This window comes from Capra hircus, chromosome 20 (genome assembly GCF_001704415.2).
Source record: "Capra hircus breed San Clemente chromosome 20, ASM170441v1, whole genome shotgun sequence".
Classification (NCBI taxonomy): Eukaryota; Metazoa; Chordata; class Mammalia; order Artiodactyla; family Bovidae; genus Capra; species Capra hircus.
Genome location: NC_030827.1, coordinates 52,411,958 through 52,438,454, shown reverse-complemented (window position 1 = coordinate 52,438,454; position 26,497 = coordinate 52,411,958). Strand labels below are relative to the sequence as shown.

The window sequence follows — 26,497 nt, the reverse complement described above, 5'->3', positions numbered from 1 at the left end:
CAAGTCCATTGAGTTGGTGATGCCATCCAATGATCTCATCCTCTGTTGTCCCCTTCTCCTCCCACCTTCAAACTATCCTAGCATCAGGGTCTTTTCAATGAGTCGACTCTTTGCATCAGGTGGCCAAAGTATTGGAGTTTCAGCTTTAGCATCAGTCCTTCCAATGAATAGTCAGGATTGATTTCCTTCACAATTGACTGACTTGGTCTCTTTGCAGTTCAAGGGACTCTCAAGAGACTTCTCCAACACCACAGTTGAAAAGTGTTAATTCTTCGAAGCTCAGTCTTCTTTATGGTCCAACTCTCACATCTGTATATGACTATTGGAAAAACTGTAGCTTTGATAATATGGACCCTTGTCAGCAAAGATAAAATTATGAAGTATCAAGTGTAAGGAAAAGTTTTTAAAATCTAATGTTCATTTAGATTTCCTAAAAACATGGCAATTAAATGACAACAGAATTTTCAATGAAAAAAATTGAAATTAGATCATTTCCTTGAAGGAAAGATGGAAGAAAATAATTCTCAGCCTAAAATTGTATACATAATTAACCATAAAACAAAATTTAGGGAAAATAAAAATGTTATAAATAAACAAGAGCATAGAGCCTAACATTGACAGAATTTCAGTGAAGTTATTGTATTTTTTAAGTGATAGCATTCAGAAATAGACATATATCTTACTGTAATATCAGAAATAGGTAAAAATGGTGGTGAATCTAAACAAGTATTAACATTAAGTAAATATTTGATGCTAGATGTTTGGCAGTTATAAAGATGGAATTAAAATACAGACACAATGCCATTTTAGAAGGAAGATGGCTCAGAAGGAATGAAATCCTAATTATATTTTATATAGCTCAGAAGGAGAATGCAGATCTAATTTTATGAAATTTGGTTATGAAAAGTTTTTGACTAAGAAACTGAACATTTAAAATAGAATGTACAATTTCAAACTGATAAAGTCTAAAAGAGATAAAAAATAATAGATAATGAAAATATGAAAAGGTCAACATTGCAATAATATAACTATTACATGAAATATAAGTTTTGTGCACATAGAAAAACATGTTATGGGACATTTGAAAGGTCAAAGATATTTTAATAGCTTGATTATTTTAATTATGTGTCCTTGTTAAAAACCCAGGTATGGAACTAAATAAAACAGGAGCTTAAATTTAGCAACAAATTATATATCAGGCATTAGTAAGGAGATTTTTTGTTTGCTATAGACACTGAATACCTATGGCCATTGTTCAGCTACCTCTTTTTCAGTATTTCCTGAGGGTTAATTTTTCACCTCCACTTCAGTTGAAAAATATGCATTGATTTGACATTTTCAAAAATGAATTGCAATTAGTATTTGATGACACACTGACCCCCTGCTAAGAATTCATTAGGCAGATGATACAGTGAAATTTAGATATAATTTTGTTCACATCGTTCCAATTTGACATATCCTATTTAAAACTATGACCCATTTAAAGATGACTGAAAAACGTCTAACAGCCATTCAGCTTCCTTATTCACTCTCCAAAGAATTTAGAATGACACAGAAAATAATGTGTGAAATTTTTCAATGGCCCTGAAAATTTCCATTGAAGATGACAAAGCCTAATCAAAAGAAATTCCTTTAATGAATGTGACTCTAATGGAGATAATATTTTCTCAGAAGCTGGTGAGTGTTAACTTCTTCATGATTTGGATGCTCTGATTTTAATAAATTGTTTTAAACCTCACAAATTTTATCAAATCTACTCTCAAGCAAGATATTTCATAATTAAGAAATAAAATACTGTGGCCCACATTATCTGCATAATAAACCACTGCTGCTGGGGTTGTATTCTAATGTACTAGATATTTGAAATTGAATATTTGCTCACAATATTTTATTTTCTGCTATTAAGCAAAGCTGTAATACAGAGAAAAAAATTCTATATTATGAAAACTTTTTATTTTTTAGTTTTTCCTAGGTAATCTGGTTGTCTTTTCATTTTTTTTTTTTTTCACATTTAGCTGGAACTCTTTTGTTACTGCTTTATTAACTTTTCAAATTCTCCTGGATAGACACTGCTGGTAAGTGCAGCACAGTAACAATAGAAGGTTAAAAATAAATGAAACAAAAGGAGAAAAATAATGTTCTGGCTAACTTTCATTTACAGAGAAGAAGAATGACTAGTCCCAAATCTCCTGGTACTTCCATATAGTTCCTAGCATAATATTTTGGTTTGCTTGTTCATCAAATCTGCCTGGAGACCAAAAGACATTTTCATGCTCTTTTGTTCCATGAGTTCATGTTTCAAAAGATAATTCATGAACCCAGTGTTATGACTGTTATTTTAGTGTCTTGTTCCCAGAATCTATGTTTTTGAAGTACGTGTTATGTGGCTTATATTCATAGTCATATAGTATAATCCTCACTAAAAGCAGGGACTATAATATAACATAGCCTATGCTGTGTGTGCTCAGTCATGTTTACTCAGTGTTCGACTCTGCGACGCCATGGACTGTAGCTCACCAGGCTCCTCTGCCCATGGGGATTATCTAGGCAAGAATGCTAGAGTGGGTTGCCATGCCTTCCTTCAGGGAATCTTCCCAACTCAGGGATCAAACCCATGTCTCCCACATTGCAGGTAGATTCTTTATCATCTGAGCCACCAGCAAAGCCTGTGAGTATTGGGGTGGGTAGCCTATCCAGTCTCCAGGGGATCTTCCCAACCAAAGAATCAAACCAGGGTCTTTTGCATTGCAGGTGGATTCTTTATCAGCTGAGTTACCAGAGTAACTCATATGATAAGCCCCATATCATGGCGTAGCATAGGCACATTTTATTAGGAAAGAATGTGATCTACTGCAAATTGATTTAACATGGCTTCCAGGAAAAGGTATTCCTCTCATACAATAAGAGAAGTCCAGAAAAAGACAGCGTAGAACTGGTGTAGGATCTCCATGATAAAAGCACATAACCAGGTTTTCCTCCCTTTTCCTTCTCTTGTTCTTATCACGTGATTTTTATCCTCATTCCTGCTGCCTTCTAGTAACCATTAGTCTACAGTAACACTGGGTATCATGTCTAAGATTAAGAAATAAAAGGACCATAGGGGAAAGATATCATGATTATCTACTGCTGCATAATGAATAAGCAAACTAATGGCTGAAAAGTTGATTATTAATTGTTATATTTTCATTATTATTAAAATAAGAATGGTTTATTTCACAGATCCTACAACCTGTGCTATGCTCACCTGAAAGAATCCACTAGTCTTGAAACCTGGAGGATTAGCTGGAGTCTCACTGAATGATCTTTCTCTCACTTTCCTCTCTCAATCCTTTGCCCCAACCATTGTATCTCTCCAGCCTGCTGGGAAAAAAAAAAAAAAAAAAAAAAAAAGCTTATGTGGTCATATTTTCCAAGAGCCCAAATCCAGTAATGTCTAGGCCTTCTAAGAGATTTGGCTTGATATTATTTTTGCCACCTTCCATTCCTATAAGTAACCCTCAAGCCCATCCCAGTTTCAGAAGGAGACAATACAAGAATCTAATACTGAGAGCATAGTTCATTCGCAATCATCATTTAACAGATAACTGTAGTATACCATTTGTCTCTGAAGGACTCACATTTCTCCCCCACATTAAAATACACTCACTTTCTCTACTCCCCACCCCAGAACAGCAGATGTCTCTTTGTAACACAGTCAAGATGTCAGGTTTGAGATTTGGAATATAGTGAGTTCCAGTTGTGTATAAGGATCTTCAGATGTCAGAACAGTTTATCTGAATTCCTTTAAACTAGGTAGACAAGTAAACTTACACACACACATCCAGTATGTAATGTTGAGATTAGGACAGGAAAGCAAAAACAGACAATTTTTACAAAGAGAGATTGTAAAAGGCACAGAGCAGAAAATGGTAACTTGTAATTCTGAGATCTAATCAGGTACATGGCAAGTAATGCCAAATGTTGCCAAACATGACTTACCAAGATGTGGCATGACTTATATGCAGAGTACATCATGAAAAATGGTGAATTACAAACTGGATGAATTACAAGCTGGAATCAAAATTGCTGGTAGAAATATCAACAACCTCAGACATGCAGATGATACCACCCGAGTGGGAGAAAGTGAAGAGGAACTAAAAAGCCGCTTGATGAAGGTGAAAGAAGACAGTGAAAAAGCTGGCTTAAAATTAAACATTCAAAAAGTTAAGATCATGGCATCTGGTCCCATCACTTCATGGCAAATAGATGGAGAATCAATGGAAACAGTGACAGACTTTAGTTTTTGGGGCTCCAAAATCAGTGTGGACAACAACTGCAGCCATGAAATTAAAAGATGCTTGCTCCTTGGAAGAAAAGCTATGGCAAACTTAAGCAGCATATTAAAAAGCAAAGACATCACTTTGCTGACAAAGGTCCGTCTAGTCAAAGCTATGGGTTTTTCCAGTAGTGATGTATGGATGTGAGTATTGGAACATAAAGAAGGCTGAGCACTGAAGATTTGATGTTTTCAAATTGTGGTATTGGAGAAGAGTCTTGAGAGTTTCTTAGACCTCAAGGAGATCAAACCAGTCAATCCTAAAGGAAGTCAATCCTGAATACTCACTGGAAGGACTGATGTTGAAGCTGAAGCTCCAACACTTTGTCCACCTGATGCAAATAGCTGACTCATTGGAAAAGACCTTGATGCTGGGAAAGATTGAAGGCAGGAGGAGAAGGGGACGGCAAAGGATGATTAGATGGCATCATTGACTCAATGGACATGTGTTTGAGCAAACTCCAGGAGATGGTATAGAACAGGGAAACCTGGTGTGCTACAGTCCATGAGGTCACAAATAGACATGACTTAGCAATTGAACAACAACAATCAGTTACATGATGACAATTATTTGATGAGGTTCCAGTTCTACTCCATGTTTCCTGAGAATTCTCTGGGCCATCTTTTCTTTTCCATAAGAAGAGTTTTTCTTTTTCATCTCAGTGTCTTTTTAGCCTGTTCCCTGCTGAGAAATTTGAGTATATTGAAATTTTATATATATCTTTTAATTTGGGGTTTCTTGTTACTTTCTTTCTCTTAAGTTTATAAAATTCTGTCACAAAACTGTGCATCTATCAGGTCTCACAATCCACTCCATTACACAAAGGCAACATCACACAACATCTCTTTTTGAGTCACACCCTTCTATTTGAAGACTTCCCTGGTGGCTCAGATGGTAAAGCGTCTGTCTGCAATGCGGGAGACCCGGGTTCAATCCCTGGGTCAGGAAGATCCGCTGGAGAAGGAAATGGCAATCCACTCCAGTACTATTGCCTGGAAAATCCCATGGACAGAGGAGCCTGGTAGGCTACAGTCCATGGGGTCACAAAAAGTAGGACACGACTGAGCGACTTCACTTTCTTCTACTTTAGACTGAGAATTAGGGTACTGAGGTATAATGCTACCAGGATTCTTAGAATAACTATTATTCTTAGAATAACTATTATCTTAGGGACTAATAGGAATATATATAAGATTTTCCAAAAGTCATGTTTTCCTCCTTGAGAATTAGGTATCCAGTTGACATTTTTTGAATATCATTAAAAACTCTAAGAACCACATCCTGACTTAAGGTTACTTGCAATGGAAAGACCATACATTTAGTATTTATTTTAATAATATTTCTTACCTGGAGATTTTTGCCAAGAGAGAGAGACTGGGGGTGAGAAATAGTTTTGAGCTCAGTAACCACTGACTTCTTCATATTTCCTCTAAATTATGATTTAAACATGAACAATCCCTTCTATAGCTCATCTTACCCCTTCACTATTTTATTCTAGGCAGTTAATAGGAGCTAACTGGCACTTTCAATATCCTGTCTGGAAATTTCATAGCCATATCCACTAGCTCAATGTGAGGACTTTTTATCTTCCGCTTTAATGCATTCAAGAGTTTTGCTGATTATTCTTGCACTTAACTTAGGTCTACTTAATTAAGTTTTGTGATAGAAATTTTCTCACTGTCCTTTCAGAATTTATTAGCAGTTTCTCTTCAGATCCTCGCCTGCTACCCAGTTTCAAAATCAATGCCACTTAATTTCAGGTTTCTGTTACAGAAACATCTCCCTCTGTGTCAATTTATATTGTGATAATCTCTTGTACCAAAAGTCACTATTCAAAATTTGGTGCCTTAATGACCATTTTATATTTTTTCACAATTGTTCAATATTGCTTGGGGCCATCTGGACATATATTATTCTTGTCTTGCCAGTGGTCACTTGTATGTATGCATATCTCTTACCAGTTGCCAGATTGGGCTTCCTTTCCCCATGTCATCTCAGATGGTCTCCCTTTCCGCATGAGTGCTCTAGCTGATTGCTCCCTGGGATCTTCTTTCAGGGTTGGAGGATCTCTTACATGATAGCTCTGATTTCCAAAATGCAAACATAGAACCTGCCAGGCCTTCTTAAAGCTCAGGCCAAGGACTGACACAAGGCCATCTCCACCAGATTCTCTTAGTTAACACAGGGCCAGCCCACATTCATGCAGAAGGAATGAAACAAAGAGCAGTTACTAGGATACATGATTAATTTAGGTAAAATCACAGGCAACAGACCATTTTAGGCTAATGTTCGCCAGTTCTGGAAGGTTTACACAGAACACACTATAGCCGTAATGTATTAAGAATGATCTACTAAAAATCAAATAACTGCACTTAACTACCATACGTAACAAGGAGAATCCAGAGAGAGAGAAAGCATGCTTCGTGTACATTCTCAGGGATCATACCATGGGCCCTGTTCTTTCTGTCTTTTCATTCTCTGATTCTCAGTAGGCTGACTTTCCTCTTCATCTACCCTGGCTAATGATTAACATGAGGCTGATTTAGATACACTTGTCAAGATGTTATTGCAGGTTGAAAAGCTATAAATGGGACAAAATAGATTGTGAGTCAGGTTGTTATTAGAAAAGCAAAACTAGGAGACTTTTACATCCTTTTCATTGGACAGGTTTGTATCATCTGGCTACTCCCAGCAGTATGGGAGAAACTGCACGCTAGAAAGATGCTGATCATTTCCTGTCACTGCAAAAACATTTGATAAGTAGGCTATTTGGCAAAAACCTGTAGCTTTAGGAAAAATAAATTTAATATACAAGAATATTGGTGTGCTTTGGATACTCTTTAATTCCTTCAGCAGAAGGGTATACACGGTTATAATAATGTTTGGAAATAATTTGTACACAGAGATGAAAAATAAATGTAACTCCGATAGCAAACGCTGTCTGTCAGTAGTCTGTAATCCAAATTGTGCTAAGTTGCTTCAGTCATGTCTGCCTCTGTATGACTCTATGGACTAAAGCCCACCAGGCTCCTCTGTCCATGGGATTCTCTAGGCAGGAATACCAGAGTGGGTTGCTATGCCCGCCTCCGGGGGTCTTTCTGACCCAGGGATAAACCCATATCTCTTACATCTCCTGCATCGGCAGATGGGTTCTTGCTTGGTAAATCCCATGTACAAAAGAGACTGACAGGCTACTCTCCATGGGGTTTCAAAAGTTGAAAATGAATTGTGACTAAACAAAAACAACAATGGTGGAAAAGTCAACTATTACTATATTCCAAATAATAGGAGAAACAATGATTATTTGGTGCCCTTTTCAAGAACTTCTTATTAAATGTTCTCAGTTAATATGATACTGTTCAATGGCAAAGATTAAAAATATTTGCATTCACATTAATAGGAGCCTACTGGCTCTCATTCAAATCAGTTATGTTTATTGCTTAGGTTCATGGCCATCAAGCTGGAGATTGAACTTCTCAGCTTCCCTTGTGGCCAGGTGTGCCTACTGCCTAAATTCTTACTAAAGGGACACAGCATCAAATACATCTTAAATATGACTGCCAATAACTCACTGTTTATTTACCTTGCTCCCAAATGAAAATGGTAATGACCAGAACAACATTTATAACTTTGTGATGTGGATTGTTGCTCAGTCACCAAATCATGTCCAACTTTTTGTGACCCCATGGACTGAAGCATACCAGGCCTCTCTGTCTCTCACCATCTCCCAGAGTCTGCCCAAGTCCATGTCCAGTGAATTTGTGACGCCATCCAGCCATCTCATCCTCTGTCACCTTCTTCTCCTTCTGCCTTCACTCTTTCCCAGTATCAGAGGCTTTTCGAATGAGTCGACCCTTTGCATCAGGTGGCCAAATATTGAAGCTTCATCTTCAGCATCAGTCCTTCTGACTTCCTGATAAATATTCAGGGTTGATTTTCTTTAGGACCAACTGTGGTGTAGATAGCAAAGCCAGTTTGCTGGCTGCCTGTATTGTTTCATGGAACATTGAATTCCTGGACCTACAATATATGTGTTTAGACACAAAAATGATGAGATTTATTTCTTTAACAAATTATTCTTTACTCTAGCCAATAAAGACTTGTATATTGGAAGGCTTGCTGCCTGCCACAAAAGCCTAACAACAACAACAAAAAGTGTGGATGTTACATTGCAGTCAGAGTGAAGCTAGTGCATTTATTTAAAATGCCACCTCTGGTAACTGGAAGAGCACACAGCTTGCCTAAGGAGCCTGCAGGTCTAAGAGAAGCTATTGGAAAGAGTCAGAATGTTGCCATGTGTTAGCTCTTTATTGCTGCAGTTAGCCAGCTTATTTCAGGAATTAATGAGCTCAAGCAAGAACCAGACAATTTTCAAGCATAGATTGAAGGGAATAGAAGGAATTTTGAAATGAAGGCTCTGATTGTTTTTATCATCTTAGCAGTAGGAAATAACCCTGCTGCATAGACCCTTTCTACCAGGGACCGTTAAGAATTCTCAGCACAACAAATGAATCTGTAGATGATTTGTGCCAATGAACAGATTAAGGGTGTTGCTTTCCAAATAAGCCTATTGTTTTATATGGTTTTATGTTTTCAATAGAGCCATCATTAAAATGATAGCACATGCTACTCACTGACTGAAGAAGAGAGCCATTCCATAAGAGCAGGTTTAATAATTATCTCCAAAAAGAACCTTGGAGGTGGTTTCATGCACATGGAAATAACTGGAACGATTGCACCAGAAGCTCACTGAGTTTTGTTTTGTTTTTTTTTTTTCAGGAATTGTTTCACTAAGAAAGTCATATATTCAGCCTTCAAAAATTCTCTAGCTCCCAAATCAATGGGAACAGAAACAGGCTATAAACATTGGCTGTGCTCCTGAGAAAAGCAATCTCTTTAATTTCCATGCAGATGTGACTAGGGATGATATACAATAAGAATACATTTTTTTTTTTCAAAGGGAAAGCCAGGGGCCACAACGGAGATAAATTTTTTTCCAATAAGCAGAAATGACTTCTAAGCAAGAAACTTACTTTAGTGTTGGGCAAAGAGTCTTTGCAGTTCTTTTCCAGCAAAATAGCATTGCTTTGACAAGGGACTGCCTGCCTGATCATTCTTTACTTTTCTAAATTGAAAAAAAAGATATTATAATTGCAATATTCTTACTCCAAGTAAGTTATATATTTGGTGTAAATAATAAGCAGATAATTTATCTTGTGGTGAGGACTTCTAAATATCCTCGTATTTGAGAATCTCTGACTCTTGAGAGTCCTTTGGACTGCAAGGAGACCCAACCAGTCCATTCTAAAGGAGATCAGTCTTGGGTGTTCATTGGAAGGACTGATGGTAAAGCTGAAACTGCAATACTTTGGCCACCTCATGCGAAGAGTTGACTCATTGGAAAAGACTCTGATGCTGGGAGGGATTGGGGGCAGGAGGAGAAGGGGACGACAGAGGATGAGATGGCTGCATAGCATCACTGACTCAATGGACATGAATTTGGGTGAACTCTGGGAGTTGGTGATGGACAGGGAGGCCTGGCGTGCTGTGATTATGGGGTCGCAAAGAGTTGGACATGACTGAGTGACTGAACTGAACTGATAATGAATAACATCACCAGTTGATTTCCTTGTAAAAGTTGCTATTTAGTTACTAAGTCATGTCCGACTCTTTGCGACCCCATAGACTGCTGCACTCCTCTGTCCTCCACTGTCTCCTGGAGTTTGCTTAAGTTCATGTCCATTGAGTCTGTGATGCTATCTAACCACCTCATCTTCTGTCACCCCCTTCTCCTTTTGCTGTCGATCTTTCCCAGCGTCAGGGTCTTTTCCAATCAGTTGGTTCTTCACATTAGGTGGCCAAAGTATTGGAGCTTCAGCGTTAGTCCTTCTAATGAATATTCATCCTTGTGAAGGGGTGATGCATTTAGGAAAAAAAGATATGCATCAATACTCTGGTGGAAGATTGTGACACAGACTGTTCTCTTTTCCTCCTCTTAGTATCAGGTTGGTCCACGTGTAACTGTGGTTTCAGACCATGAATTTTAAATCCTTATACCTAGACTCAAACACATCTTTATTCATCAAAATAAGAACCATTAAAATCAACATATTTTTGATAATGAGAAGTAAGTTTGTTTTTCCCGTAGCATAAAAGTCTGTGCTTTGGGATTTGACAAGGTCTCGAAAGCATGTTCTGCTTCCTGTTGGTTGTGGAAACATCTTCCCTGCAAAAATTTGTCGAGATGCTTGAAGAAGTGGTAGTCAGTTGGTGAGAGGTCAAGTGAATATGGCAGATGAGGCAAAACTTCTTGGCCCAATTCGTTCAACTTTTGAAGTGTCCATTGTTCTATGTGCAGTCAAGCATTCTCCTGGAAGAGAATTGGGCCCTTTCTGTTGACCAATGCTGGCTCTAGGCATTGCAGTTTTTGGTGCATCTCACTGATCTGCTGAACATACTTCTCATATAAAACAGTTTCATAGGGATTTAGAAAGCTATAGTGGATCAGTGGGCAGCAGACCACCGAACAGTGACCGTGACTTTTTTTGGTGCAGGTTTGGCTTTGGGAAGTGATTTGGGGCTTCTTCTCAGTGCAACTACTGAGCTAGTCATTGCCCATTGTCATGTACAAGCCACTGTTTGTTACATGTCACAATGTGCTCGAGAAACGGTTCTTTATTGTTGCACAGAATAAAATAATATGACATATCAAAATTATGATTATTCTTTTTATTTGCAGTCAGGTCATGAGGCATCCCTGGTGGGCTTCCCTGGTGGCTCAGAGGGTAAAGTGTCTGCCTGCAATACAAGAGACCTGGGTTCAATCCCTGGGTTGGGAAGATCCCCTGGAGAAGGAAATGGCAAACCACTCCAGTATTCTCGCCTAGAAAATCTCATGGATGGAGAAACCTGGTAGACTACAGTCCATGGGATTGCAAAGAGTCCTATACGACTGAGCGGCTTCATTTTCACTTTCATGAGGCATCCACTTATTGAGCTTTTTCACCTTTCCAAATTGAAGCATCAAATGCTGGATGACCATAGAATGATCATTGTTGAGTTCTTCAGCAACTTCTCCTGTAGTTGTAAGAGGATCAGCTTTGAGGATTGTTCTCCATTGGTCATTGTCAACATCCAATGGGTAACCACTGCACTTCTCATCTTCAAGACTCTAATCTCCTTTGCAAACTTCTTATCACTGCACTGAATATTCTTTAGCAGTTTCTGAGCCAAATGCATTGTTGATGTTGCAAGTTGACTTTGTTGCTTGAGGACCCATTTTGAACTCAATAAGAAAATCATTCAAACTTCCTTTTTGTCTAATATGATTTCTACAGTCTAAAGGAAATATAAAATAAGCAGCAAGCAATGTCATTAACAACAACAACAAAACAAAAAGTGAGCAATATGCATGAAAATGATGTATAACATAACCATATTTATTTAAGAATGTATTCAAATATCAAATGGCAAATTTCAACAATGCAAAAATGGCAATTACTGTGCACCTACTGTAATAACTCCTGTAAGCACCTCCATTATAGTTTAAACTGGCATATGCCATCTAGAAACAGGTACTTTACTAAACTTTACTAGACAAAGGGATATGCAGAGAAGTGATATATGCAACCTCTACATCACATATTTGGGGAAAATGCTGCTTGCTCTTTAATATCTTTTCTTCCCCTCATGGTGAACCTGTTGGATTGTATCTTTTATACATGGCACATAGATATATGTCCCATCCCTCATGTTCTTACAATCAGGCATCCTCAAAGTTTACTGGATTCTATGTTGTCACCTAATCAATTTTGTTTGAGACTTGTGATTATCCTGACAAATGGAGTATAATGAAAGTGATGGACTAGGAATTCTGAGTCCAGTTCATAAAAAAAGAAAGAAAGAAAGAAATTGTTTCCATTTGGCTTCTGCTTCTGGATGTTCAACTTTGGAATGTTGACATTATGCTGTAAGGGAGTGCAGGACATATGGAGAGACCATACTTTGATGCTCTTTTCAATATCCATAGCCAAGTTTTCAGAGAATAGTCTGTATCAATTGCCAGCTATGTAAATGAGCAAAAGGTCATAAAATTCAAGCCTCACAAGGCAATGAAAGAATATGAAAAAAAAATGAATCTGAACATTGGATGACCTTGTGGCACAGAGATTTCTATTTGGATTACTTTCCCTCCTCTTAATGTTTTGAATGAGAAACAAGTATTTTTCTTATTGGAAACTTTGAAGTTTGAGGATCAAATATAGTGGTAGTGTAAGACTGAAGCTTTCATAGCCTCCTCCTACTGTAAGATGTTTGGGTAACATAGAGCTTTGCCCATATGGTAGTCTATGTCTCTATGTGTGTGCTGCTGCTGCTGCTGCTGCTAAGTCGCTTCAGTTGTGTCTGACTCTGTGTGACCCCATAGACAGCAGCCCAACAGACTCCCCTGTCCCTGGATCCTCCAGGCAAGAACACTGGAGTGGGTTGCTATTTCCTTCTCCAGTGCATGAAAGTGAAAAATGAAAGTGAAGCTGTTCAGTTGTGTCTGACTCTTAGTGACCCCATGGACCACAGCCTACCAGGCTCCTCTGTCCTTGGCATTTTCTAGGCAAGAGTACTGGTGTGGGGTGCCATTGCCTTCTCTGATGTGTGTGCTAGTTGCTTCAATTGTGTCCAGCTCTATCAACTCCATGGACTACAACCCACTAGGCTCTTCTGTCCATGGAATTCTCCAGGCAAGAATACTGGAGTGGGCAGCCAATCCTTTCTCCAGGGTTTCTTCCCTGACTTAGGGATCGAACCCTGACATCCTACATTGCAGGTGGATTCATTACTATCTGAGCCACCAGGGAAGTCCAAAACAAATATATTCTAATTCTGGAGGTCAGAACTCAAAAATCAGGATATTGGGAGGACCTGGATCCTTCTGAAGGCTTAGTGATCAGTCCATTCCCTTGCCTCTTCCAGCTTTCACAGGCTGCCTGCATCCTTTGGCTTATCCTGCTCCACTGCAACCTCTGGTCTTATTGCCACCTCATGGTATATTTTTTTTTTTTTAATTTTCTTCCCCACTTCTTATCTTTAGTCTGCCCCTTGTAAGACCTCTGTGATTCATTAGGCCACCAGGATAATCCAGAATAACCCCCGTGTCAAAATGTTTAACTTCTGCAATATCTTATAATGCAAATTAATATATTCACAGGTTCCAGGATTTTGGACATGGGACATCTTTGAGAATCCATCATCAATCTACTGCAGTCCCCATGAAACATACAATCTCTTTAGAAATGTTGAAAACATCTTTAATGAGAATTAGTTCTTTAAAAACATTACTTAATAGTGTTAGAAAAGTTTATTAATGTTATTTCAGTCCATATTCTCCAGTGAAAATGTTCACTCTGTGACTTTTGCCTGCACTATTTGGGATACAACCTTGAGGTAGCCAAAGTCATTTTCCTTTCTCCTTTCCTTCCTTTATGAAAATTGTTATTATAGCTCACGTTAATACTTTATCTGCCTTCAGGTAGAGAGAGAGAGAGAGTTCTAAAAGTAAATAAGACACGCAGAGGAATCATTGGATATCTCTTAAGTATATTTCTGTTACTCTATTTACATTAAGGGGGCTTTTCCGGTGGGTAAACTGGTAAAGAATCTGCCTGCGATGCAGGAGCCGCAGGAGCCACAGGATTCCATATCTGAGTTTGGAAGATCCCCTGGAAAAGGGTGTGGTAACCCACTCCAGTATTCTTGCCTGGAGAATCCAATGGACAAAAGAGCCTGGGGGGTTACAGTCCACAGGCCACAAAGAATCAGACACAAGTGAAGCAACTTGGCAGGCACACACATGTTCATTTAAAAAGACCTTGTGATGGTGTTACCAACAAAACATGTTAACAGTTCCCAGGAAGTATATATATTAATATAATCTAGGTAATAAAATAAAGCCTAACATTTTTTTTTCCCCTCTGTGTTTAATCTGTTCTGGCTCACAGAGGGCCGTGTGCAGAAGCCTCACATCTGGCACTTCAGACCAGAATTTCTTCTGTGAAAAAGACCTCCTCTGACACCTCAGCTCAGGGTACCATTTGCAGAAGCTGCTGTTGCTGCACAAAATGCTTAATCCAAGATGGTGATGGTAGGCCACGTGCAGAGGCGCTCAGACCTCTGAGCAGCGCAACTGCACAAACCTCGCGAGAACTCCTTGCCTGTTGAGGAAAACCTCAAATGCAGCCGCCGAGGGCCTGTTGGGAAGACTATGGGGGCTAGAGTGAGAGCTCACACCTTTTCAGAACTGAACTCGATATTGTTTTATTAGTACGAGTTACACCAGGAGGACACTTTTCGGAGCCTAACTGCCAAGGATTGCTAACACATTTTGGCCCACCCTGGCTCCAATAGGAAGACGGCAGAGACGTTGGGAGGTTTGTTTGAGGATGCCTGGATCTGGTTTCAGTTTACTGTGATGGGGTACAATGGCGTCAGCCTGCAGTTGAATTCCGAGCAACTCTGCCCAACAACCTGAGAGTGGTGCACACACCGCATTGCCCACAGGGTCGTCTGTACTGTTCATCTATATCATTGGGGGTTGAAGACAAACTCGCTGGAATCTGCCTGCTGCCCTTGGCTGTCCTTCCTTCGGTGCAGGATGCCCTGGATGACGGGGATCTGTGGATGAGAGGGAAGCCTCAACACTCTGCCCATTGTCTCCCCTGATTCCTGAACTAAGCAGTAGCAGATGCACCAGCGCTTTTTGTGCTCCCAGCCTCCAAGATTAACAGTAGATTTTGCCTTGTCATTTCCGGTTTGGTAAAGAACGCTGAGCAGCCCTGAGAAGCCGCTGTTGCAGCACAAGATGTGCAGCAGGAGCCGAGACCCAGAAAGGCCCAGGTAGTGAGGATTAGCTGATAAAACTGGTTGAAGATGCTGGACCTGAATTTCTGAAGTGAGCTTGAGGCACTTTGAGCCACTTAACCAGATTCTGAGCTGCTGGTGAGAAGAGGAAACACTGACTTCCACCCTCTAGAGGCAAACCTTGGGTGTTTCTTCATCGTTGGAGGTTCTTCAGGCTCTTCTCCCAGCAATAGCACAGACTACCAGCTGCCCCAGTGATCTGGTGAGTACCTCATGGGAATCCCTTGTGCATTTAGCTCTCAGTGGGCTGGGAGTCTGAAAGTTCCTCTGGTTTGGCTGCAGGGGAAAAAAGAAGACTCCCATTATTAGAGGTGAAAGATCTCACATCTATTCTATATAGGCTGTATAACACAGCTGTATCTTAGGAGGTGAAAATCAGATTGTCTCTAATATATTTTAATATATTGTAAGTGAGACAGGAGGGCTCTTTCAAAAGGAGAGCAGTTTATTTCTATTGGAATATACCTGTCTAAGTGAAAGCATTATGAGGTATGAATAGATACATCTAATAAGCTCTCATGACAGGATTTTATTTTCTTTTTGCATGTATACTGAGCATATCTCTTCTGAGTGCCATTGACGCCTAAAATTTCCATATACATATTAATTATGTTTAGCATTGACCCCTGTTAAAGTGAAAGTATTAAAATATTAATTTAACATATGATCATTATTTAAAGGAGTTTGGGCTTTCAAAATATGTAAAAACAATGAAACTATTTATAATAAAACAGATTTTGTGGAAAACCTAACAGTAAAGGCAAAAATTAATGTAATGCTTTCTCTGCATTATCTAGCAGGAATAGTTTTGCAGCAATAATTAACCTGAAACTGTCAGGTTCTGTGGACTTGGTATGAATTAGAAGATGATAACTAGGCTATTCCTAATTTTAACTTATCTTCAATATGATACCATAGGACATATTTCACAAAGTTTTAGTTGTATTTATGTGTGCTTGTTAAGGAGAGCAGCAACAATAATTTTAAAGATTTTAAGAAACAAATGTAACAGTTAAATATTTTTAAAGCAAGCACGGTCTTATGCATGTTTACATTTTGATTGAGAAGTGGCTAGTAGATTTCCTTCTGCCCTTTAAAGCTCATTTACTTCTCCAATTTAAGTACAATATTCACTGTTCAAATTATCATGATTTATAGAGCAGATTCTTCCCTTATTCTAGCAGGATACTTTATTATTTAATTACAAGACTTTTCCTAATTACCCTAAAAGTCAGTTATATTTGTAATAAACTCTATATTCTTTAAATAACTTAAATACTAATATAATACAGAAAGGACAACTAAGTAAAATAAAACATCTTTATCGATTTAGGATTGCACAATTTCTCTGAAGTTTTCAGAAAGAAGTCTTAGCCATGCTTTATTTGCTAGCTAAGTTTTGCTAAATTAAGTTTATTTCCATGCCAATTATATTTGATTTTTTAAAAGGATGACATTATATAGATGAAATGTAAATATAAATATTTATATTTTAAAATATAAATATTTTTGTCCCATGAATATAATGTAGCTACTGTCATCTGATGTAAAGAACAAAGATTTAATGGAAACAAATTCTATTAAGATACAAAATGTAAAATGATGAGCTTAAACAATCACCTACAGTGCCTGAAAAACCTGCTGAAAGTTTTCCTTTAATTTCTTATGTGTGTGTTAGATGCTCAGTCATAGGTGACTCTTTGCTACCCCATGGACCATAGCTCACCGACAGGCTGCTCTGTCCATGGAATTCTCCAGGCAAGAGTACTGGAGTGGGTTGCCATTTCCTTCTCCTTAATTGCTTATGAAGCTACAACAAAGAGATAAAATGTGACTGTCCCTTTAATTTCATAGAGGAATGAGAACATATACCAAGATCTAGAAATCAGTGGTTGCAAAAGGAAGAGACTGATAAAACCAACATCAGTAAGAAAGATTTTTAAGTATGTTCTTGGACTACATTTTTTCCATTACCTACCCTACACTAAGGAGAAGAAAATGGCACCCCACTGCAGTACTCTTGCCTGAAAAATCCCATGGACGGAGGAGCCTGGTAGGCTGTGGTCCATGGGGTTGCTAGGAGTCCGACTCAACTGAGAGACTTCACTTTCACTTTTCACTTTCATGCACTGGAGAAGGAAATGGCAACCCACGCCAGTATTCTTGCCTGGAGAATCCCAGGGACAGGGGAGCCTAGTGGGCTGCTGTCTATGGGGTTGCACTGAGTCGGACACGACTGAAGCGACTTAGCAGGAGCAGCACCCTACAATAAAGCAATTTCAGTGGTACCTAAACAAGGAACTTAAACAAATACATTTTCCAAAACCTTAAGAGTTTGCTTCACATGCATTCTTTAGTCCTAAATTCTAGACTTATTTATTGCACTGACTACAAAAATAGAAAGAAATAATCATCAGTTTGAGAGAAAATTTCTCTGAACCCCCAAAAGCTCAATACTGATGTGCCTCACCTATAAACTAATCTATTTCTAAAACAGACTATAACGTTGAATTCATAATTCCTGTGGCATGAGACTTTCTCACTACATTTACTTTATTATGGAAATTAGCCCATCTCATATGCACAGGAAGTAACACAGGATTAATTCTAGGACATGGAGAAGTTCAGCATGATCAAGGATATGGCACAGATGTGCAGCTAAATGTATTAGGGAAACTTCCAGTGAGAAAAGAGAGTTCAAGTTCAGAAGAGCAGGTGACTACCATGAAAAGTTGAATATTAGCACCTCAAAATTCACCTAGGAAAAATATGCATTCCTCTGCTGTCATATAAGATGTAAGAGAGGAAAATTGCAGCTTGAGCCTTGATTTTATAGTCACAATACAAAGATGAATAAACACACACAAAATCAAAGTTGAATGAATAAAGTATGACAGATTAAGGACAATAATCAAGTTCAATGTATATATGATTGTATTTCTAAAAATACTTTTAATCAGGGATAAAATGTAAAGTAAGAAAGTGCTTTACAAATAAGAAAATACTCAGAGATAAAATGGGACATGAAATCATGAGGTAAGAGAGGGCAATAGAAAATAGGCAGGTATATTTTTTACAAGTAAAAAGGCTTGCTGAAATTAATAATATAAAATGTATATACAATTTTTAAGAAGCCAATAGAAATATATTTGCCATTGAGAATATAAACCATTCTTATGCAGGAAAAAGCCATGCATTGTTTTTCATTAAAATAAAACAAAGTAAATTTTAGATATATCATTATATAGATACATGATCATAATTTATGAATAAATATATTTGGAAAAAATTTAGATTTGCTGAAAACATGCCAAGAAAATACAGTTTCCATATACCCTTCATTTAATGTTCCTAATATTATATAATCATGGTAGGTTTTTCAAAAAGAAGAAATTAACACTGGTACAGTATTGGTAAATAAGCATGAGACATTTGAATTTCTGCAGTTTTTCCACTAAGTTTTTTTCTTTCTAGGATTCTATTCAGGATGCCACCAGTTTATTCAATCATCATGCTTCCTTGGTATCCTATGATCTGTGACAGTCTTCTTTAGCTTTTCATGATCTCAACTGGTTTAGAATATCTCTTAATTTGAGTCTTTCTGATTTCCTCATGGTTGCACTGAGTTTATAATCTTTCACGAAGAATGCCACAGTAGCCAAGTTTCCCTCTTATCAAAATATATTGGCAATTAATTGTATCTATATGATTTTCACTATGAAAATCAACCTTGATCCATGATATCAACCTTGATCAGTTCAGTAAACTTGGAAAATAAAAATATACAGCAAATATTTAACTGACAGTGAAATATTTATGAACTTTCTATATAAACTAATTCAGATATGAATTTGTTTAAATATATATCTTTATAAATTGTATCAGTATAAGTGCATATGCATACATATAAATATATAATTACATGTTTTATTCATCTATGCATGTACATATTTAAAACTAGATGTGGCTACCTCAGTTTTTAAAATTATGTTTCAAGTGACTGTGACTGTGAAAGTTGCTCAGTCGTGTCCGAATCTTTGTGACCCCATGGACTACACAGTCCGTGGAATTCTCCAGGCCAGAATACTAGATTGGGTAGCCTTTCCCTACTTCAGGGGATGTTCCCAACCCAGGGATCGAACCCAGTCTACCGCATTGCAGTGAGATTCTTTACCACCTGAGCCACAATTTTTCAAGTACAAAAGCAATTAAATAGAAAATTATAGTCTGTAAATATATGTAACAAAATAATATTAATAGAAAAATTGTTAATGATCTTAGCATCTGAAAAATGTAAGCAAACAAATTAAAAGTCTTCAACAGCGAGTGGGTGAACAAAAGTAGAACAACAGACAACATATTGTAGCAACAGAAAATAAACTCAAGAGATTAGATTAATATTAATGTTTTTAAAGTTCTACCTCACATATTAAATGAAAAAATACCCAGCCAATGTAAAACATACAGTTTTAATACAAAACTAGAGCCTATAAAAATCACTTATTTGCCACTGTTATAGTAGAAATAAAAATTGAATGCTCGGATTATGGTGGGAGATTAAATAGTTGCAGTTATTTTTTTTCCTAAGAGCAATTTGTATTTCTTTATTAATATGCATGTCTAGTAAAATTTTCAATTGTATTTAATATTTTTTTTCCTTAGAGTACATTGGACATAAACAAAATGACTTTAAGAATGATCATCATGGTGACATCTAAACAGTAAGTTGAAAACTCCCTAAATGCTTAACAGGGACAATAAAAATCTACTATAAAAATTAATTCAATGCTATGTTTTCATTAACTAGTCCAATTAAAGAACACTGGGATAGAAAAAAGAATAAAATTGCTAAGTAGAAATGAAATTCATGTTATTTAATAATGTTTGTAATACCATAGCAATATTGTTATAAAGAAAAAAAAAACAACCAAGAACTATATGTATGAAGTCCATAAATTTATACACCCAAATGCAGGTATTATTTAACAGTAAAACCAGACTAGTAAATATTTTATTATTTTTCTCATTATTTTAAATATAAGTGCATGTATTTTTTACTTCTGTAATGAGAAGAAATTAGCTAACATGAGGTACAATGGGAGAAGGAAATGGCAACCCACTCCAGTGTTCTTGCCTGGAGAATCCCAGGGATGGGGGAGCCTAGTGGGGGCCGTCTGTGGGGTCGCACAGAGCCAGACATGACTGAAGCAACTCAGCAGCAGCAGAGGTACAATGAGACATGATGTTTCTCCTGATAATGACATATATAAAAAGTAGTTTTCTCTTGTCTTTGAATGAAGATTGAGATTTCATTGTATACTGCTGATGTGTGGATGTACAGTACCACACAGGTTTTTTTGAACCTCAGTTTTACTCAGTATATAGCAAGAGCTTTACATTTATTTCACTCTGAAGAATCTGTTTTGAAATAGAGTTTTATTGGTTGCATTTATATCTGAAGTATAATATTAATGAAAATTGGACATTCACTAATACACTGACAATAGCAAACAGGTGAAATTCACTTTGTATATCATGTTTGGATTACATTTTTGTTTATTTTGGGTGCAGGAATATAACTAAGCTTTAAACACCATTGAGTCTAAGATCTACTAGGAAAGCAGGGAGACAAACATATTAATAGAGGCTCAGAACGGATTGAAAGGTGACCTATAACAGGGAAGGAGGCTCCCAGATCTGCAACATTGACTGAGGTTGTTGAAATTTATAGGGACCATTTAGTGATGCTCTGTGAATTCTAAAAAAAAAGGGTGCAGTGGAGCATCAGGCATTGTAAAACTTCTCAGTAAAAGGCCACTTACTAGGTAAGGCACTCACTTGGTCTGGTCAGGAAAGAATTGCATGACTTGACAAATGTAAATTAGACCAAGTGTTCAGGTCCATTCAGTTCATTTCAGTCACTCAGTCATGTCCGACTCTTTGCAACTCCATGGACTGCAGCACCCCAGGCCTCCATGTCTATCACCAATTCCTGGAGTTTACTCAAACTCATGGGCATTCAGTTGGTGAAGCCATCCAACCATCTGATCCTGTCTTCCCCTTTTCCTCCCACCTTCAATCTTTCCCAGCATTAGGGTCTTTTCAGATGAGTCAGCCTTTCACATCAGGTGGTGAAAGTATTGGAGTTTCAGCTTCAGCATCAGGCCTTCCAATGAATATTCAGGACGGATTTCACTTAGGATGGACTGGATGGATCTCCTGTAGCCCAAGGGACTCTCAAGAATCTTCTCCAACACCACAGTTCAAAAGCATCAATTCCTCAGTGCTCAGCCTTCTTTATAATCCAACTTTCACATCCATACATGACTACTGGAAAAACAATAGCTTTGACTATACAGACCTTTGATGGCAAAGTAATGTCTCTGCTTTTTAATATGCTGTCTAGGTCGGTCATAACTTTTCTTCTAAGGAGCAATCGTCTTAATTACATGGCTGCAGTGATTTTGGAGTGATCTGCAAAACTGATTTTACAGATGTGATCTGCAGTAATTTTGGAGCCCTCAAAAATAAAGTCTGAAGCTGTTTCCACTGTTTCCACGTCTATTTGTTGTGAAGTGATGGGCCAGATGCCATGAACTTAGTGTTCTGAATGTTGAGTTTTAAGCCAACTTTTTCACTCTCCTCTTTCACTTTCATCAAGACTCTCTTCAGTTCTTCTTTACTTTCTGCCATAAAGGTGGTGTCATCTGCATATCTGAAATTATTGTATTTCTTCAGGCAGTCTTGATTTCAGTTTGTGCTTCATCAAGCCCAGTGTTTCTCATGATGTACTCGCGTATAAGTTAGAGAAACAGGGTAAAAATATACAGCCTTGATGTACTTCTTTCCCTATTTGGAACCAGTCTGTTGTTCCATGTCCAGTTCTAACTGCTTCTTCCTGACCTGCATACAGATTTCTCGAGAGGCAGGTCAGGGGGTCTGGTATTCCCATCTTTTTCAGAATTTTCCACAATTTGTTGTGATCCACACTGTCAAAGGCTTTGGCATAGTCAATAAAGCAGAAATACATGTTTTTCTGGAACTCTCTTGCTTTTTCAATGATCCAGTGAATGTTGGCAATTTGATCTCTGGTTCTTTTGCCTTTTCTATATCCAGCTTGAACATCTGGAAGTTCACAGTTCGCATACTGTTGAAGCCTGGCTTGGAGAATTTTGAGCATTGCTTTGCTAGCATGTGAGATGAGGGCAATTGTGTGGTAGTCTGAGCATTCTTTGACAGTGCCTTTCTTTGAGATTGGATTGAAAACTGACCTTTTCCAGTCCCGTGGTCACTGCTGAGTTTCCAAATTTGCTGGCATAATGAGTGCAGCATTTTCACAGCATCATCTTTTAGGATTTGAAATAGCTCAACTGGAATTCCATATCCTCCACTAGTTTTGTTGGTTTTGATGATTCCTAAGGCATCACATCACTTGACTTTGCATTCCAGGTTGTCTGGCTCTATGTAAGTGATCACACTGTTGTGATTATCTGGGTCCTGAAGATCTGTTTTGTATAGTTCTGTGTATTCTGCCACCTCTTCTTAATATCTTCTGCTTCTGTTAGGTCCATACCATTTCTGTCCTTTATTGTGCCCATCTTTGCATGAAATGTTCCCTTGGTATTTTTAATTTTATTGAAGAGATCTCTGGTCTTTCCCATTCTCTTGTTTTTGCTCTATTTCTTTGCATTGATTACTAAGGAAAACTTTCTTATATCTCCTTGCTATTCTTTGGGACTCTGCATTCAGCTGGGTATATCTTTCTTTTTCTCCTTTGCCTTTTGCTTCTCTTCTTTTTACAGCTATTTGTACGGCCTCCTCAGACAACCATTTTGACTTTTTGTATTTCTTTTTCTTGTGGATGGTCTTGATCTCTGCCTCCTGTGCAGTGTCATGAACCTCAGTCTATAGTTCTTCAGGCACTCTATCAGATCTAATCACTTGAATCCATTTTTCACTTCCACTGTATAATTGTAACGGGATTTAGGTAATACCTGAATGGTCTAGTGGTTTTCCCTACTTTCTTTAATTGAAGTTTGAATTTGGCAATAAGGAGTTCAGGATCTGAGCCACAGTCAGCTCCCGGTCTTGCTTTTGTTGACTGTATAGAGCTTCTCCATCTTTGGCTGCAAAAATATAATCAGTCTGACTATGTATTGACCATCTGGTGATGTCCGTGTGTAGAGTTTCTCTTGTGTTGTTGGAAAAGTGTGTTTTCTCTGACCAGTGAGTTCTCTTTGCAAAACTCTATTAGCCTTCACCCTTCTTCATTTGTACTCCAAGGCCAAATCTACCTGACCAATTGTTACTTGTTACATGGAATCTGCCTCCATATAATGTAAAGAGGGGGAAAAAAAGTTTGATTCTGTTTAGGTTGTAAAGGACAATAATAAAAACAATAGAGGCGCAAGCCATGCATACTGACTGCTTGGGACCGTGCCTGGCGAGGCCCAGAGGCCTGCAGTTTGGCCAGCCATGTTCCTCTCCACGGCGCTACAGGCCCGCACGGCCATCCTCGCCACCCACTGGGGAAAACATATAAGAAATCTGCATAAGACAGCTGTTCAGAATAGAGCTGCCGCTGCTAAGTCACTTCAATCGTATCCGACTCTGTGTGACCCCATAGACGGCTAGAGGAGCCTTATTTGTGCACAGAGATACCCCTGAGAATAACCCAGAAACTCCATTTGATTTCACACCAGAAAACTATAAGAGGATAGAGGCCATTGTGAAAAACTACCCAGAAGGGCATAAGGCAGCAGTTGTGCTTCCAGTTCTGGATTTAGCCCAGAGACAGAATGGATGGCTGCCCATCTCTGCTATGAACAAAGTTACAGAAATTTTACAAGTACCTCCAATGAGAGTGTATGAAGTAGTAACTTTTATACAATGTATAAATGAAAGCCTGTTGGAAAATATCACATTCAAGTCTGCACTACCACACATTGCATGCTCCAAAACCCGAACAGCATGCTGGAAGCCATTCAGAAAAAACTTGGCATAAAGTTTGGAGAGACTACACCTGACAAACTTTTCACTCTTATAGAAGTTGAATGTTTAGGGGCCTGTGTAAATGCACCAGTGGTTCAAATAAATGACAACTACTATGAGGATCTGACACCTAAAGATATTGAAGAAATTATTGATGAACTGAAGGCTGGCAAAATCCCAAAACCTGAGCCAAGGAGTGGACTCTTCTTCTGTGAGCCAGCTGGAGGTCTTACCTCTTTGACTGAACCACCAAAAGGACCTGGGTTTGGTATGCAAGCAGGCCTTTAATTTATATTCGCTGGAAATATGTCAGTGGAGAAATAAAATATGAATCCCCTATCTAAAAAAAAAAAAATAATAACATTTACAGAACACTTAACCCTGTGCCAGGAAACATGCCAACCATTTTCACAAACATCATTTCACAGTTACTCACACATCACTTTGACAAGTTTCTGAAATGTTTCTATGCATTTGAAATGAGGCTTATTAGTAATTTGTCTGAAGTCATATATTAGCAAAAGAGAGACCCAGTTTTGCAACCCAGGCAGTCTTCCTTCAGAAACTGAGCTCTTCACCTTTACATGCTAGATATTATCAACTTAGTTTTATTATTAAATATGAAGATAGACAAGCTATAGCTTTCTCCCCACTGTCATTTCAGTTTGTAGGTTATTTTTATGACATACATTATTGATATCTAGGAAAGATGGAAAAGTTTTTTTTTAATTTATCTGTAGCAAATATTCTATGTGAAAAATTCTAATTAGTGAATTAATGTGGCATAGAGCAAATGTACACTTGCCTTTAAAATCCCATGGGTGAAGGAGCCTGGTAGGCTGCAGTCCATGGGGTCGTGAAGAGTTGGACACAACTGAGTGACTTCACTTTCACTTTTCACTTTCATGCTTTGGATCAGGAAATGACAACCCACTCCAGTGCTCTTCCCTGGAGAATCCTAGGGACAGGGGAGCCTGGTGGGCTTCCATCTATGGGGTTGCACAGAATCGGACACGACTGAAGCGACTTAGCAGCAGCAGCAGCAGAGCAAATGTAATGTAATAAATGAATACAAATATAGGTAACGTATATTGACATTTTTAACCCTGGATTATGAATTTGTATATGGGGTAATTTTAAACTTCATTATTATGATTTTATTTTAACCTTTCTAAAATGATTAAAAAATGTTTATTATAAAATAAAATAAAAAAAATGTTTATTATAGAAAAATTATATTGATTTCAAGAAAAGAAACAAATTGGAAAAAATCTGGGAAAATACAATATGCTTAAAAATAAAAGACTGTCAAACTTCACAAAAGTTGGTAACGAAGCCAAATTTTATAGCTTTGGAGACTAAACATTTACCATCTTTCATAACATTTTATTCTTTTTTAATGTTTCTTTTTTAAACACTTTATTCTTAAAACTTAAGTGAGAAAGAAATTTATCAGAGTCAAAGATGAATGTTACTTAGATTAACTTATTTTTAGAATGATATGATACATTATGTTTAAAAATAAGATACAATTTAATATAGTTGTATGTTTTGTTTTCATAAAATGAGAAAATTATTTATTGACTCTGTTATTTCTCTGGAATTTCAAGAATTTCCTTCTTGATAATTTTCCTTTATAGTAATTTTCAAAACTATTGCTGCTAATATACCATAAATTATAGAAAATTATGAGAAGAAAAGTAAAAGAAATAGTAAAATGGATCAATATGTGAACTCTATGACTGGCCTATAGTGAACTACAGACTGTTAGGATTTTTTGTAAAATAATTCTACCAACTATGTTATTTCTTTAAAGACTTATAGTTTTACTAGTCTTAATAACTATCTTATTAGTATTTTAGTCTTTATGTTAAACATCGTATTTGTATTATTTTCTCTTTATGACAATGTTCTAAATATATGTTAATATCATCACTGTGTTGTTGATGGATATAATGACTTTTTAAAATTATTGGCTGAAATTAACAAAGCTGCTTGAATTGGTCACTGGTATTCACATAAATGAACCTAATTGCAGTTTATATGCCTTGTTATTATATGATACTCTTTTCACATGACAAGCTCATTGCAGCACTGTTTATAATAGCCAGGACATGGAAACAACCTAGATGTCCATCAGCAGATGAATGGATAAGAAAGCTGTGGTACATATACACAATGGAGTATTACTCAGCCGTTAAAAAGAATTCATTTGAATCAGTTCTGATGAGATGGATGAAACTGGAGCCAATTATACAGAGTGAAGTAAGCCAGAAAGA

The 26,497-nt window shown here is 37.5% G+C and overlaps 1 pseudogene; it reads left to right on the top strand.

The window, feature by feature from the left end:
• LOC102188712 lies at window positions 23,703–24,546 on the top strand (annotated as a pseudogene).